General features: G+C 46.8%; 1 protein-coding gene across 1 annotated transcript in view; it reads left to right on the plus strand.

The window, feature by feature from the left end:
• The window catches only part of USP34 (ubiquitin specific peptidase 34), a 1,418,841-nt gene that overhangs the window by 376,750 nt on the left and 1,024,230 nt on the right, over positions 1 to 17,861 (plus strand).

The raw sequence follows: 17,861 nt of genomic DNA on the forward strand, positions 1-17,861 counted from the left end.
ATACATAACACCGAAATCTAAATGTAAGTAGACTCCCAAATATTTCATCAGGCCTGTGGCCCATTGCAGAGGGAAGTCAGGACTCCTCTTACTAGCACAATGTGTAGATAACCCCATTGCTTCCGATTTATCAAAATTTATTCTTAGCTCTGAAAAGGACCCGAACTGTTGTATGAGTTTTATGAGTATGGGTATCCCCTTGTTCGCCTGATCAAGAAATATGAGCATATCGTCCGCAAAAAGATTTATTTTGTATTCACACTTGCCGACCTGTATACCCTGCACTTCCACTGATTGTCTGATCTTGCATGCCAGGGGTTCCAATGCCAGGACAAACAGCATAGGTGACAGTGGACACCCCTGCCTAGTGCCCCTTTGCAAAGCAAAGGACGCGGTTAATTTATTATTTATCAGAATTTGTGCCGTGGGACTCCTATACAGCGTTCGCACCCCTTGGAGAAATTCCCCGAAGATCCCAAATTGCGGTAAGACCCAGAAGAGATGGTCTCATAGGATTTTGTCAAATGCTTTTTCCGCGTCTAGGCTAACAAGCAGACTGTCTCCTGGTTTCCCCCCCTTTTCTAAAATTGCATTCAGCGCTCTCAATATGTTGGTAGAGGCGTATCGCCCTGGGACGAAACCAGTTTGGTCAGCATGTACCAGAAATGGCAGCACCTTCCCCATCCTAGCCGCCAAGATTCCCGCAAAGATCTTAATATCCTGATTTAAGAGGGAAATAGGGCGGTAGGATCCCAGAAGCTCTTTATCCCGACCCGGTTTGGGCAAAACTATAATTGATGCATGTGTCAGGGTTCCTGTATTTTGTCCTTCCTTACATAAGGTTTCACAAAGCTCACTGAATGGCCCTACTATGCGCCCCCCTAAAATCTTATAAAATTCCGGACCCAGCCCATCAGGCCTGGGGCCTTGGCTAATTTCAGCCGTTTTATGGCCTGTATCACTTCATCCCCCTGTATGGGCTTATTTAAAAGGTCACGGTGTGTCTGTGAGAGAGATGGGAGGTCAAGACCCCTAAAAAATGAGTCTCTACTGTCTCTGTTGCAATGCCCTTTATCATATAAGTCCTTATAAAAGTCCACAAAAGCTCGTTGGATGGCCTTCTCCTCAACTACTGCCTGTCCCGAACCTGTTTTAATACGAGTGATCACCTGCTTGGCTGACCGATTTCTAACCAGGCCAGCCAACAGTTTCCCCATCCTATTTCCCCACCTGTGTAAGCAAAATTTATAGATTTGGATATCTCGCAAGGCACGCTTGTTGAGAATATCATTAATCTCAGTTTTAAACTCCTTAAACCTAGCCTTCGCTACCCCCTCTTCCCTCGATGCCGCTGCCCTAACACCAGTAAGTTGTTGCAATTTGTCAAGTAGCTCTCTCTCTCGCTGCTTACGGGAACTGGCTGTATAGGCTATTATTTTCCCTCTCATAACCGCTTTTCCCGCTTCCCATAGTATGCGCGGATCGACCTCTCCATTCTGATTCTCAGCCATATAGAGCTCCCATTCCCGAGACAAAAACTCCACAAATTCTTTATCTCGGTATAGAGTAGGATTCATCCGCCAACCTGCCTTGCTCCGGTCACCCACGAGGCCTATGTCCACCCTAACCAAGCCGTGGTCAGAAACAACACATGGCTCAATCTCTGCTGTCCGACACCCCTGAAAAAGAGATGGGGACATTAAAACATAATCCAACCTCGCCGATCATTTATGTACATGTGAGTAATAGGTGAAGTCTTTATCATCAGGGTGCAATGCCCTCCAGGCATCCACCAATCCCAAATCATGTTGCAATATACCTATGCCCCTCTCGCCCAATCCCTTAGGCCTTGCTTTTGGCGGCTCACAATCCACCAAGGGGTCCACGGTTAGGTTGAAGTCTCCCCCTACAAGAAGCTGATACTCTTGTCGCTGTGCCAGGGTAACTAAGAGCCCTAAGAAAAATTTACCAGAGTAGACATTTGGAGCGTATACCGAACATAAAGCTACTTTTAACCCTTGGATAGTACCGGTCCAAATTACAAACCTACCCTCTGGGTCCTGAATTACTCTATGGCAGATGAGGTCTAAACCTTTGCTGAAAAGTATGGCCACACCCCTTTGTCTGCTATTATACGATGAGAACACTAAATCACCTACCCATCCCTGTTTCATTTTAAGGTGTTCCTGGGCAGACAAGTGAGTTTCCTGTAACATCAAAACATCAATACGCAATTGTTTGGCATAATGCAATATCTTTGTCCTTTTAATCGGGGAATGAATTCCATCTGCGTTTAAGATAGCCACTTGCAAACTACCCATAATCCCAAATCCAGATTACACTCTTATCAGACCAACGAGTCTTGAGCATGCTCCGAGACAACATCCCAGCTATGTCGTCCCTTGCAGTGGCCACATCAAACACATTCTGCACTCTGCTATGTTCCTGCTCCCTTTTAGCACTGCTACCCAGCAGTCTCTGACTCAGACCAGCCCCCTCCCCCACTAAGTCCTCCCATCTACCCTCCCTATCTCTTCCTCCCCTCTTAGACCACCCAATTTCCCCCCACACTTGATGAAAAGTCAGCATACCCCGGTAATCCCACCCATTCCTTCTCACCTTACCCTCTCCCCAAGCACACATATACAGCCACACTGCAACACCCCAGCACACCAAACCTAATATAGTCCACAATTTCCACACCCACCCTCCCTCTATCCCTCCACCCCTGTCGGTTGAGTACCATGGCCGCTCAACCACCCCCCTCATAACTTCCAGCAAACAGCTCCCCTCCCCCTCCTTCCCCCTTTTAACACAGAAACATTGCCACTCCTCTCGGTTTAACAAGCCTCTACACTGTACATTTCCTTCTCTCCCAACTCTGTCACAAATCCTCACCTAATAGCATCAACATTAACAACCCTAAAACCCAAAATGAACCACAACTACTCGCACCCCACATTTAACCAAAAAACATTCCATTGAATCATATCTCCCTAAGAGTTCCATCAGCATTAGACCACAGTATAAGCATGTTGTCTTTTACCAATTATGTGATCCCCTTCCCCACTCCCCTCCTGCTCTCTGTAGCACAGAACTATGCAGAAACACTCCAAGCCCACAGGATTGCAAGCACTAGCTTATCACTGGGTCTGTCCAAGTACCTCTCCATCCATACCATGGAACTCTTCCCACATGTATATATCCATGCACCATAAAACGTAGTTGCTTGTTCAGAACTTATGCACTATGAGGATCTCCGGCTCTCCAGTGCTTTAGTTCACTTCCCCCGTCATCAAAGCATGCAGCCATTACACAACAATATTCGCATGCACTTTCAATGCTTACAAACTGTAGAAACAGAGGACCCCATCACCGATCCTGTCCAAACTTGATGCCCACTCAGATCACCGCCGTTCTGCATCTCGAACCATATTTCCAGGTAGCTTGTCCAAAAAAGCTTGCAACTCCTCCGCTTTGGTTAAGATGAAGGAACTATTGTTGTGTGTGATTCGCACCTTAGCCGGGTATTGAAATGCAAACTTCACTCTCCTCTCAAACAATTTAGTACAGAATGGTGCCAGCAGCTTCCGCTGTTCCATGACACGTGCTGAAAAATCTTGAAAGAGCAGGATCTTGGTGCCTTCATATTCCAAACGTCATACCTTTTTGACCTTATCAAGAATAGTAGCTTTAGTGACATAATTCAGGTACCTTGCAGTTATCAATCATGGTTTCCCACTCGCTTCTCTGCATGGCCCAACTCGGTGGACCCGTTCCACTTGCCCCTTGCACAGCTCCGGGTCAATCCCCAGCTGCACCGGCAGCCATCTTTCAGTGAGATTTTTTAAGTCCGCATCGGGGACAGATTCAGGGACTCCAACGAGGCGAATGTTGTTTCTGCGGCTTCTATTTTCCTGATCATCCACTCTGTCAGTCAACAAGCGAACCTGTGCCTCCAGGATTCCAATCCGTCCTTCTGCCTATACCATGTGCTCCTCCTGAGAGGAAAGACGAGCTTCCGCTTCTTGCAGTCGGGCCGCATGGGCGGCGATACATTCTTTGATCTCGTCCATGCCAACATTAAGCTTCGCAAGCTTATCATCCAGGAGCTGGGACATGTGTTTTAATGATATTTGGATCATGTCCTCATGCGATATTGCTGGGTTCGGGGTCTGTGGTGCCGCAGGTGGCGACGACGATGCTGGCGGGGACAGCGACGCCATTTTGGCCTTCAGTGAGTTGCCTTTCTCTTTACCAGCTCTCTGTGGTTTTACGGTCATGCCGCTTTGCTTGTGCTGCAGTCAAGCACCTCCCCGCACTTTCTGTCGCCACCCAACCCGATTTCAATTCGTTAAGGCGCCGTATGCACCAGTGAGCAGGGTTATAAAGGCTGAGGGGATGGGAGCCGAGCTCACAGGTGTCCGATCAGTCCTCTTGCATCACGTGACTCCCAGTCAACTCACCTCTTTTGAATCGCTACTGGCAGAAACTGTAAAGCGAACTGGTGAGCTAGAGCAGTGGATGTCGGCGGTGGAGGTCGAGGAGGCCAAAACGGAGTCGCAATTGACGGAACTTACAGATCTGGTGCAGAAACATACTCAGGTTGTAGATGATCTGGAAAATCGGTCGCGGCGAGACAACCTACGGATCATTGGGTTCGCAGAATCCACTCCGGAACATCATTTATCAGAGGTGTTGGAGAAATGGCTGAAACAGGAATTCGCTTTGTCAGATAGTGTAGAGCCACTATGCCTTGAGCGAGCGCATTGTGTTGGACGCAAATTAGGCCCAGCACAGCGACCGAGGGCTATAATGATAAAAGTCCATAATTATATCCACAAAGTGGAAATACTACGGGGGATGCGGCAGAAGAGAGACACTTTATCTTTTGAAGGCAACCCCATTAAATTATTCCAGGACTTTTCTGCTGTGCTACAGGAACGACGCTGAGCATTTGGGCCGGTATGCAAATATTTGGCTCTCACTAAACAACGATTCGCTTTAACATATCCTGCGATTCTAAAAGTATATTACCAGGAGAAATGGCAGTCTTACAGAGCACCTCAGGAGGTTCCAGCGGACCTAATCAAGTCCCCTCCACCGTGAGGACATACTTTAATAGTCAGAGTGTACTTTAGGGTGATAAAGAGACTAAATGCGTACATTGTGAGTATGCCGATGGAGCTGACTGGCGTAACGAACAGTTTAAATATCTTTCTGCCATGGGTTGTGGGCAGTGGGGGAGCGGGGAGACCACCATCATTGATCTCCATATAAGTTAAAGTTTGGTTCATGGGTAGTATAAAGTTCGATAAAGGTTTGGGGTTTGGTCAGGAGAGGGGGGAGGGTTTGGTCATGAGTTAGGTTAAGATACATGATCACTGCAATTTGTTGGGGATTGATGGGATCTACACGGGTTACACATGTACTATGGGATTTTAAGGATACCGGGAGGCGAATTAGGTCATTAGATTCCTTGTGTGAGGCTGGGTGCCTGAAGAATGGTATTAATACTTTATCATTCGTGTTAGCTCACTTGCACAAATTTGATGGTTAAGCCCATACGCTTCACCACGTGGAACGTGGGAGGCATCACAACTCCGATTAAAAGAGTGAAAATCTTGGCAGCTCTGAATAGGCACAAGACGGATATTGGTTGCCTACAGGAAACCAAACTCTCTGAGATGGAGCATGCAAAGCTGAAGCACCAATGGGTGGGGGAGTTCCACTCCTCTACATCCGGGGATCATAAGGGAGGGGTGTAGCCATAGTAATTCGGAAAGGGTTGGCATCCAAATCAGAAGTAGTGGACGTGGACCAGGGTGGGCGTTATGTCTTGATTCGGTTGTGGGTACAGGATAGGGAACTTATGGTATTGGGATTATATGGGCCAAATACTTATGATCCTAAATTCTTAGCCCAACTAGTTCGTCTGTGCATTCCCTACCACACGAAGCAACTTATGGTGATGGGTGACTTTAATTTGGTATCCCATCCTCAATCTGATTGTACTAATCCCCAGTCCACACATAGAGGAGGTCTGAGATCACATGCCCTCCCCCATTTTATGCAAACGCTTAATCTAGTGGACACATGGCGTAATCTCCATCCGTCAGAGCGAGATTATACCCACGAGTCACGGGCCCATGGGACATTTTCCCGACTTGATTATATCCTAGTTTCTCACTCTATCTTCCCGTGGGTACTGAATGTGGAAATTGGACCGGAGGAGACCTCGGATCACTCTATGGTGTGGTTGGACTTGGAGTCCCCCAGATTCTACCAGCAGGCGGGGAGGTGGAGGTTTCCAGTCCATCTTTATCAGAATAAAGATTTTAGATACTATTTAGCCCAGAAATGGGAAGATTATGCCACCAATAATGATCAGCATAGGGACCAACCAGGTCTATTTTGGGCAACTGCCAAGGCAGTACTACGGGGCGATATAGCCTATGCCTCGGCTCATAACAAGAAAATTGCCCCAGCTATATTGAAGTTAGAGTTGGATCTTAAGAGAGCCAAAACGCGCCATCTCAAATACCCCACTAAGTTCACAAAGGAACTGCTCCACACACAGTCCAGATAGCCCTCAACTCTCTATTACATCAGAGAGCCCAACGCTCTATGGCTTATTATAAATATAAATTCCAACGGTATGGGGATAGGTCGGGGACCTCTCTGTCGAGATTGGTTAAGTCAGGGGGATCGCAGAGGTCAATTGTCACCCTTAGAGATCACAAAGGGAATCTCCACAATAAGAGTGAGAAGATAGCTGAGATTTTCAAGAAATTTTTTAGCTCGCTGTATGAGTTGTCCCCAACATCAGGCCCTGAAGAGACTAGAAAATTTTTAGAATGAGTGGGCCTGCCTCAATTGACAGAACAGGAACAGAATGCCCTTGATCTCCCCTTTAATCTTAAAGAAATGCAAGAAGTAGTTAAATTGCTACCCTTGGGATCAGTTCCTGGGCCAGATGGCTTCTCAGGGGAGTTTTATAAATTGCTGCCCCCCTCATTTTACCCCTGTCTACATGACTTTTATGAACAGACCATTAGGGAAGGCAAATTTCCACCATACTTTAATAAGGCATTCATCTCGTTAATTCACAAGCCAGGCCGACCAGAAGATCAGGCTAATTCTTATAGACCTATCTCCTTGATAAACGTCGATCTCAAGATCTTGGCCAAAGTTATAGCGAATTGACTGTCCAATATATTTCCACGATTGATTGGGGAGGAACAGGTGGGCTTTGTTAAAACTAGACAAGCGGCGAGCAATGTTCGCAGATTGCTTCTGGCCATGGCATTCAGTCAACAACAACAAATTCCAACTTGCCTGTATTCCCTCGACGCTGAAAAAGCATTTGATAAGATAGAATGGGAATATATGTTCACTGTGCTAGTCTATATGGGAATCGGTGGGTGGACTCTTGGAGCCATAAGAGCCCTATATTCAGGAGTACAATCTCAGCCTATCAAAATACAAAAGGGCACTAGACAGGGATATCCCCTTTCACCATCGCTCTTTATTCTGGCTATGGAACCTTTTCTGCGAGATATCAAGCGATCGGAGGAAGTCCCAGGGGTCCGAGTAGGGGGAGAACTGATTATGGCCCTGTCTTTTGCAGACGATCTCCTGATTGTCACTACTCAGCTGCAGTCTTCTTTGGGAAGGCTGCTAGACATGATTCAAGTATTTGGGAGAATGTCAGGTTTTACTTTAAATGTACATAAATCTATAGGCATGAGGGTTTTCCCTATAGAAGAGGGCACAAGGGAAGCCTAGGTCCAGTGTGTTCCTGTCCAGCGGGTTCCGGTCCCGTGGGTTCCTGTCCTCCACTCCAGTGTGTTCCAGTCCAGTGGGCTGCACTCCAGTGTGTACCAGTCCAGTGAGTTCCAGTCCAGTCCAGTGCGCACCCGTCCGGTGCGTTCCAGTCCTGTGTATCCCTGTGCAGAACTCCAGTCCGGGGTTCCAGTCCAGCCTTGCTTTGCCTCTGCTTTGAAGGTGACCTTGCCTGCCACTTCCGCTCCACAGTAGTGGTCCAAGGGCTCACAAACCCAGTGCTTCCGGGGAAGAAGCCTGACAGAATGCTAGGGTCCTCGAGAACGCGACACTATGTTGAATAGCGTTCTTTTTGCAGGCTATGACAGACAGAACCCTCCATTTCTTTGCTTTTTTTTCTGGGGGCATCCTTCACCTTCTTGTTTTGGTGGTATATATCTTGGAGGCATTAACAATTTTTGAATTTTTTTTTTAAATCTTTGAGTTTGTGCTGACTCATGCCCTTGCAGCCTCATACAGGACATTGTACTCACATTGGTTCCTGTGGGGGAGGAGGAAAATCATGGGGGCACCTAGGCACAGTTTTTTTGTTACTAGGGTTATTTTGTTATGTTTTCGTTTATATCATCTTATCACCGTTAACTATTAAGCGCAAGAGGGTGGGTAGGAGGGAGAGGAGGAAGATATAATGAGTGTGACTTTTGGGTAGACTGGATGGACCGTTCAGATCTTTTTTTTTTTTGTAAGAAGTCTTTATTCAGTAATCTCATAAAACAACATACAATATTTGCCAAGCTGCCCTTGCATGTTAACAATAAAATCCAAACAAAATTAGAACCAGGCAGTGCAACTTACTACCACAATACTGCAATGAAATGTAAACTTTATAAACTTCAACATTTTATATAAAGTTTTCCTCTTTCCCCCTCTCTATTCAAACCCCCCCTCTTCTGTTAAACCCCACCCATCCCCTCCCTCCACCCCCCACCTCCCCATCCCATGCAAGTATCTTAGTACATACCACTCACACATAAGTACATAAGTAATGCCATACTGGGAAAAGACCAAGGGTCCATCGAGCCCAGCATCTTTTCCACGACAGCGGCCAATCCAGGCCAAGGGCACCTGGCAAGCTTCCCAAACGTACAAACATTCTATACATGTTATTCCTGGGATTTTGGATTTTTCCAAGTCCATTTAGTAGCGGTTTATGGACTTGTCCTTTAGGAAACCGTCCAACCCCTTTTTAAACTCTGCTAAGCTAACCGCCTTCACCACATTTTCCGGCAATGAATTCCAGAGTTTAATTATGAAGAAACATTTTCTCCGATTTGTTTTAAATTTACTACACTGTAGTTTAATCACATGCCCCCCCCTAGTCCTAGTATTTTTGGAAAGTGTGAACAGACGCTTCACATCCACCTGTTCCACTCCAATCATTATTTTATATATCTCTATCATGTCTCCCCTCTAAGCATTACTTGCAGCATTAACAAAAAACTGCCATATATCATGCCATTTATTCGTTTGATGTTTTCTGGCTGCCAAGAGCCTTTCCATCTCACACACATATTTCAGTTTATTATGCCATCTCGTAACTGAAGGGACTCCCTGTTGTTTCCAATGGTGTGCGATTGTCACTTGGGCGACACATACTACCTGCCTCAACAACTTGTGCTGTGCGGAGGTCATGCCCTCTACTTTTGCAGCAAAAAGAAACACCTCCGGTGCCCATGGAATAGGAACTTGTAACCAGCTGTGTACCCTGCTTTGAACTGCTTTCCAGAATGCTCGTACTTTGAGACAACTCCACCAGAGGTGCCCCATGGTCCCCCTCACAACTCCTCCAGCACAGACCTGACATAGTTGGATATATGTGCTGGAGGCGGTCAGGGGTGAGATACCACCTATATAGCACCTTCATTGCGTTTTCCTTAAGCGGAACATGTGTTGACACCCTTGTCGCTGCCCGTTCTATTCTCTCCCACCCCGGCACACCCAGGGTCACCCCTAATTCCCTCTCCCATCCCCTCCTGTGAGATTCATAACCAGGGTTCTGTGTAGCAATGTGTCTGTATAGTGTACCAATCAAGCCCCGAGAAGTGTTAACTTTTCACATATCTCCTCCAGGGAGCCTTTGGTCCTTTTAATTACCAAACTGACTGCCTCAGTATGGAGGAAGTGTACTAATTGGTAGTATGCAATATGGTCTCTCACCAGCCCGGGGAATCGTGACTGTAGTGCTCCAAATTCAAGCAAAGTGTTTCCATCAAACAGCTGGTCCCATATTCGCAGTCCTTCCCCGTTCCACTTCGTGAAAACCCCCTCCGTTGTCCCTGGCAAGAATAAAGGATTGTAGGCTATGGGGGTCATACGCGATAGAATGCACCGACCTCCCGGGAACAACTTATCCCAGTAGTGAAGTGTAGCTTCCACTGAGGGACACACACTCTCGCCTAGCTTGCGAAATGGCTTCGGTAGCCACATAAGTGCCTCCAGCGGTGTTGCTCCCACTGAATGTTGTTCCAAATGCACCCACTGTCTATCTGGATATCCTTGATACCACTCCAGGGCTACCTTCCCTTGGGCCGCCCAGTAGTACCAAAACATATTTGAGACCGCCAGGCCTCCTCGCCGTTTCTCTTGATATAGTAGAGTACGAGACAATCTAGGATGCTTTCCTGCCCAGACGAAGCGCACTATTCGATCCTGCAAAGATGCAAGAAATCGCCTGGGCATCATTACAGGCAGCACCTGGAATAAGTATAAGAGTCGTGGTAGTATATTCATCTTGATAATAGCTATGCGACCGAACCATGAAGCCTCTAACTCACCCCAGCGTTCCATGTCCGTCGCAATGGCTCGAGTCAGACCTCTATAGTTGGCTGAAAATAGTTTTGATAAGTTGGAGGTGAGATTCACCCCCAAGTATCTAATATGTCTACCAGCCCATCTGAAGGCATAGGTAGATTTGAGTTCTGCAACTGTATCTTCTGGTAGGGTAACATTCAGGGCCTCAGATTTTGCCATGTTAACTTTAAAGCCAGACACTACAGAGTATTCCTCAATAAGCTGAGTGAGTTTAGGGAACGCAACCCGGGGGGCGAGTCACGTACAGCAGAACATCGTCCGCAAAAAGTGCCATTTTATGCATTCTCTCTCCTACAGTGGGTCCCGCTATCAGCGGGTCTTGCCGAATCTTTGAGGCGAACGGTTCCATAACATTGGCAAACAAAAGTGGGGATAGAGGACATCCCTGCCGCGTGCCCCTATGTAGGGAAAATAATTCTGAATGGCTTCCATTAATTTTAACGCATGCTCTGGGGGAGGAGTAGAATTGCCTGTATCCAGCCCCTGAACCGTGCTCCAAAACCCTGTACATGAAGGACCAGTGGACCCTGTCGAAGGCTTTTTCTGCATCTAGGCTTAAGAGGCACAAAGGTCTCTGGTTTCGCTTAGCCAAGTACATGAGATCTGAAGTGCATCTGACATTATCCATCGCCTTTCTGTGAGAGACAAAGCCCACTTGGTCAGGGTGCACAAGGGTCAGGAGTAACGGCGCCAGCCTGTTAGCGAGGACCTTCGCCAATATTTTAACATCTGCGTTTAGTACAGAGATAGGCCTACAGGAGCCGCACTTGTTGGGATCTTTACTGGGTTTGGGGATCACCGCTATCCAAGCCTCTAACATTGTTGGCGGCAGAGTTCCCCCCACCCCCACTTGATTAAACATGTCTGCGAGCAACGGAGCCAGTTCAGGAGCAAAGGTCCTATAGAACTCATTGGGAAAGCCATCGAGTCCCGGGGACTTACAAGAGGGCATACCGCCAATTGCGTCTTCGATCTCCTTAGGGGTAACAGGTTTCTCCAACAGCTCCTGGTGTTGCCTAGCCAGCGGGATAAGATCAGTGTCTTGCAAGTACTGGTCTACATTTTCCCGGGGAGGATCAGTCTCCTGCTCATATAGCATCTGGTAATATTCTCTAAAGCGCTGACGGATAAGTGTCGAGTGACGCAACAAACCTCCTCCAGCATCTTTCACCTGCTTAATCATTCTATCCACTTTCTGTCTTCGCAACCGCATTGCCAGAAGTCGCCCAGCCTTATTAGCTAACTTGTATGCTCGCATGCCCTGTCTCGCCCTAATTAGATCAAGTTGTTCCGAATACACCGAGTCCAGTGCCATTCTCTCGTTACACAGAGCATCCCAACTTTGTGGCGTCAGACATGCCTTATGCTGTTGCTCTAATATGTGTATCCGCCCTGTGCAGGCTGCTATGCGAGATCTACGGGCCCTAGCACGTTTACTAGCCAACTGCAGAAAATACCCTCTGGAGACCGCCTTCAAGGCATCCCACACTACATGCAGTGCCGGGCCGGACTCTACATTATGCTCCAAGTATTCTTTAAGCACCTGTCTGTAGCCTTCCACCACCTGTTCCTCCTGCAACATACTCGTATTTAATGACTAGCGTTTATCTTTTACTTCAGTCTGGATATTTGGGAGAGTGACCCACACTGGGACGTGGTCCGATATTATCATACTACCAATTCCAGCATCCGGTCCTAGTTCTACCAGAGTAGTATCTAAAAAGATATAATCAATATGGGAGTATGTTTCGTGTACCGGGGAGTAGTAAGAGTGGTCCCTCTCTGTGTGGTGTATTAATCTCCAAAGGTCTAAGAGTCCCAGGGAGTAGGCCAGAGAAGCCAGTGATTGCGCCTCCTTTCTAGCTACCCCTGAGCGTTCTTGCCCAGGATTTATAACTGCATTTTTTTTTTAATTTGTTCCCCACGTTTTCCCACTCATAGCAGGCTCAATGCAGCTTAGGTACTTATTTGTACCTGGGGCAATGGAGGGTTAAGTGACTTGCCCAGAGTCACAAGGAGCTGCCTGTGCCTGCAGTGGGAATTGAACCCAGTTCCCCAGGACCAAAGTCCACCACTCTAACCACTAGGCCACTCCTCCACTCCCCCTAGTATTAGTGCGCCTGTGGCAAAAGTCACCAAGGAATTTCTAATCTTAGCAAAGAATTCCACCTGACCAGTATTGGGAGCATATATTGATGCTACAGTGAGAGCTGTAAGCTCTTTGAGCAGGGACTGTCTTTCTTCTATGTTTGAGCAGCGCTGCTTACGCCTTGTAGCGCTATAGAAATGCTAAATAGTAGTAGTAGTAGTACAGTGAGAGCTACCTGGTCTAGCATAAGTTGTAAGAATATGTAGCGCCCCCCTGGGTCCCTTTTAATCTGCATCACCTGCGCCCCAAGTGAGGAGTGCAGCAATATCACTACTCCCCCCCTCCTTGAGTCGGCACCGGATGCGCAATAGACCCCGAGTAGCCAGGGCAGGAGAGAAATTTTTCATATTTGCGACACAGGTGTGTTTCTTCCAAGAGAGCTATGTGCGGCTTTAACTGGTGGAGTTCCCCGTGGAGCTTCTGTCGATTTTGGGGCATATTCAGTCCCTTGACATTATAGGAGACTATCTTCAGCTCCGGGCACATGTCTTAAAGCCATCTTGCACAACCTTGACCCTCTCCCTTCAACATACCAAATCTTTCTGTAAACCCTGCCCATACACAGCCATCTCCTGCCGTCCGCAGCATATCACTCACATAGCCCATTCAAGCTTATAACCCCACATCCCTCACATCTTAGCAATAGTTAGCTGACTGTCCTCAGACCCTTCTCGCCTCTTTTAGCAACTCAGGCTAGACTAAAAGAAAAAAAAAGACATTTCTAAATCCGTACACTCAGTCCAGCTGTCGTTCTCTGAACTCAAGTCTATCCGGTCATCTCTAAGATTTGCCACGTCGAGCTGGTCCCGAGACTCGCTGCCATCCCTGTAACTTGGCCTTTGTAGATGAAGCCAGCTCCCCCGGTGGGACAGCGGAATTCACCAGCTCCGCCACGTGCAGCGCTTCCCAGGCTTCCTGTAGAGATCGCACATGGTATTTACTGCCCTTTAGGGTAAAGTTCAGAGAGAATGGGAAGCCCCATCTATACTGCAGTTGGTTCTTTGTTAAGATGTCCAGTGCTGGCTTCATTTGGCGACGTTGCTGCAAGGTATATTGTGATAAGTCTTGATACACCAAGATGTTGACGCCTCCAAATTCAAGATTCTGCGCCTTCTGCGCTTTTGCCATGATTTGTTCCTTAATCTCATACTTATGGAAGCGGACAATGATATCTCGCTGTTGCTGTTCTTTGCGTGCACCAAGTGCTCTGTGTGCTCTGTCCAGTTCCACAGTCTTCCCTTCAGCCTCAGGGCCAAGCAATGTGGCACATAGGGTTTGCACAATCTGCATAACGTCCTCTGTTTCTCCCCCTTCCGGCACTCCATGAAACCTAAGATTGTTTCGCCTCCCTCTGTTTTCTAAGTCGTCTATCTTATATTCTAAGTCCAGACGTTGTTTATCCAGCTCAAGCAGTTTATCATTGTGTTTAATCAATGTCTCGGCATGTTCCTCGAGTTTTACCTCCGCGTGTTCCACCCGCCCCCCCCCCCCCAACTCACGGAGATCTGTGCTCAGGGAGTCCATGCGTTCTAGGATTTCATCCTTCGAATGCTTAATCTCCGCCTGAATATTCGAAAGGAACTTCCGCAGTTCAGTTGGTATACTTTTTTTGGAGGGTGGGTATCGCTGGTCAGCCTGGGACTGGGCCGAGTCAGAGTCGGAAGGTGAGGCTCGCTCTGGTGACTCGTGGCGTTTGGCGCCCTTTCCCGCCATGGCTTTCTCGGACTGCTCGTTCTCCTTCTTTTGCGTAGCAGGAGTTTTGTTCATCGCCGATTCTGATGAAGGGGGAATTTAGCAAGCCTTATTCGCCGCTTTCTCCCACTAGCGACTGCTTTTTATTGCTTTTTAAGGCAGACTTCTGGAGCGGGGAGACGGAGCTTCAGAGCTAGGCTGCCATCTCACCCGGTGACGTCACTTCCTGACCGTTCAGATCTTCATCTGCTGTCATTTACTATGTTACTATGTTACATGTGAACAGGAAAAATAAATGACTCACCATATGTGTCTGGATCAATTAAGATCTTGCAGCTACTGCTTGCTGGTATTCTCTTTAGTGGCAGCAGATTTTGAGGTTGCACATCTTCACCCTCTTCATCACTGGCATTGCCTTCTGTCAACTCTCCCCTCTTGTTCAGGCATATAGCGAGTTATGGCCAGTTTGTGAAGCATGAATATCGCACACTTTAGATGGGGAGTACAGAGGTAACTTCTCCAACTCAGACTGGTCCAGATATCTGAATCTGAACTTTAGGATGCCAGTGGCCTGTTTAATTACAGTCCTTGTTTTCCCTGTGTGCCTCATTGTAACTCTCCTCGGCAGCCCCCGGGGGTGGGACAGTAGCAGTCATCAACCATTTCTTCAGGGGATAGCCATAGTCTTCTGTATGGAATGGAGGACAGGAGATGTTAATAAGTGCTGAAGCACTGTTGTGTGGGTTGGCACTTCCCAATCAGTGGTGGCTGTTGCATCTTCTAGCCACAATCATGGATATCGTGGACTAACCTGTTGGAAAAGAGAGAATGGTGGTTAGTGATTTGTAAGGGTGAGAATTTGTGTGCTGAGCTCACCTAATAGAAATCCCCTCATGATCTGGCCACTCTGGAAACAGTTGTGGATGCCGATTGGGAGAGGATATAGGCATTATGGCAGTATCTTGGATAGCATTACAAATGACCTGTATATTCATGAAATGGTAGGACTTGCTGTCCCAATAGCTAGCCTCACTCCCTGCAGGCAGTCCCAGGGCTGTGTGGGTGCAGTCAGTAGCCCCTGCCAGTTGATAGAACCCAGTTATTGTATGGTAGTGCTGTGCCTCATGCATTAGGAATTTTATATACTGGGTGTCCCTTTGTTGAAAGCTGTGTAAGAACTGAGCAATGTAGTGTGGGGCTCCGAGCGGTGCCTGGAAGGATCTTGTGGCCAGAAATGTTGGGGCTGTGATTACCTTCACATGGACTTGCAGGTTTTTCCCCCTCCACGTTGTTGGATCCAAATCTTCCTCCAGCTGCTTGCAGAGATGTACTATTTTCTCCTTATTAAAGTGGAACCCGTGTACACATTGCTCATCACTGAGGTCCATGAACAGTGTTCAGATCCTGTACACCTGCATGGAACCTGTCCTCCTTCCACTCATGGTTCCTTTGCCAAATTATTGCACCCAGACCACACAGCAGCAGTGTCACCCAGTGGTCAACATCAAGTATGCTAAAGGAGTGCACACACCCACACACACAATGAGACACAGACATACACAATCTTACTTGGACAGAGTGATGGGATATAGGGACGAGGGCTGTATAAGGGAAGTGAGATGCAGAGAGAGAGAGAGAGAGAAATTGAGTGTGTTGGGAGTGCTACAGTCAATAAGGAGGGTAGGTAGGGCACTATGGGGCTTTGCAGGGGGCAGAAATGTCTTGAATTTTGTAAATGATAGGGTCTCAGAAAGCATCAAAGTGCTAACCAACAGCACAACACACCAGAGAACTCTCCGAGTCACAGACATATTTTCTGCAATTAGATGTCATTTTAGCAGGTGGGAAATTCACATTTATCATGTAGTTTGCCTTTTCCAGACTACAAATTGGGTGTGCAGAAGTTACACATCACGCTCAGCTCTTGCCCACTGTCCACCCTGTCCACACACCCTTTTTTTGGCATGTAAATGTACACAACATGCCTCAGAAGTGCATCTATTTGGCACCTACTTGAATCATGCTTAGCATGTTTCAGCCTTTTCCACTCCTAATGTTGATTCTGTGCCCAGTTTTAGGAGCCTATCTGTTATAGAGTTATACCCCCTTGTAGATGCCTTAATGCCTAATGTCTATGCTATAATAGCATATGGGTGCCTGGATTCTATTATGGAATGCTAAATCTGCATTGGTGTAAATGGGGCATGCCTTATTGCAGCAATCAGAACTTAGTGTTCTGTAAGTTGCATGTGTAAGTGGCAGCCTCTCCTATGCAATGTAATAATAATGGGTGATTTCAATTATCCGGATATAGACTGGGTTAATGTAACAACAGTACACTCTAGGGAGATAAAATTTCTTGATGAAATCAAGGACAGTTTCATGGAACAGCTGGTTCAGGAGCCGATTGAGAGAAGGAAAATTACTAGACTTAGTCATTAGTGGAGACCATGATCTGGTGCGGGCTGTAACGGTGCGAGAGCCGCTTGATAACAGTGATCATAATATGATCAGTTTTGATGTTGGCTTTGAAGTATGTGATCTTTGGAAATCAAATACACTAGCGTTTAACTTTAGAAAAGGAGATTACGATAAAATGAGAAAAATGGTGAAAAAAAGACTAAAAGGAGCAGCTCACAGGGTAAAAAAAACTTGCAACAGGCATGGAAGCTGTTCAAAAACACCATCCTAGAGGTACAGGACAAATGTATTGTGCACATTAGAAAAAGAGAAAAAAAGATCAAACAGCCAGCATGGCTAAACCCATAAGATAAAGGAAGCCATTAGAGCCAAAAAACAATCCTTCAGAAAATGGAGAACAGAACCAACTGAAAATAATAAGATAAAACATAAGGAATGCCGAGCCAAATGCAAAGCGGAGATAAGGAGGGCGAAAAAGGACTTTGAAAAAAAGTTAGCGTTAAAAGTGAAAACACATAGTAAAATCTTTTTTAGATACATTAAAACCAGGAAGCTGGCCAAAGAATCGGTTGGGCCGCTGCACGACGGTGGTGTTAAAGGGGCGATCAGGGAAGACAAAGTCGTAGCGGAGAAGTTAAATGAATTCTTTGCTTCGGTCTTCACCGAGGAGGATTTGGGAGGGACACCAGTGCCGGAAAGGATATTTGAAGCGGGCGAGTCAGAGAAACTAAATGAATTCTCTGTAAACTTGGAGGAGGTAATGGGTCAATTCTGCAAACTGAAGAGTAGTAAATCATCCAAGAGTATTAATAGAACTGAAAAATGAACTTGTAGAGCTACTGTTAGTATTATGCATTCTATCCCTAAAATCAGGTGAGGTACCGGAAGACTGGAGGGTTGTCAATGTAATGCCGATTTTTAAAAAGGTTCCAGGGGAGATCCG

The sequence above is a fragment of the Microcaecilia unicolor genome, chromosome 3, assembly GCF_901765095.1.
Source record: "Microcaecilia unicolor chromosome 3, aMicUni1.1, whole genome shotgun sequence".
NCBI classification, from domain to species: domain Eukaryota; kingdom Metazoa; phylum Chordata; class Amphibia; order Gymnophiona; family Siphonopidae; genus Microcaecilia; species Microcaecilia unicolor.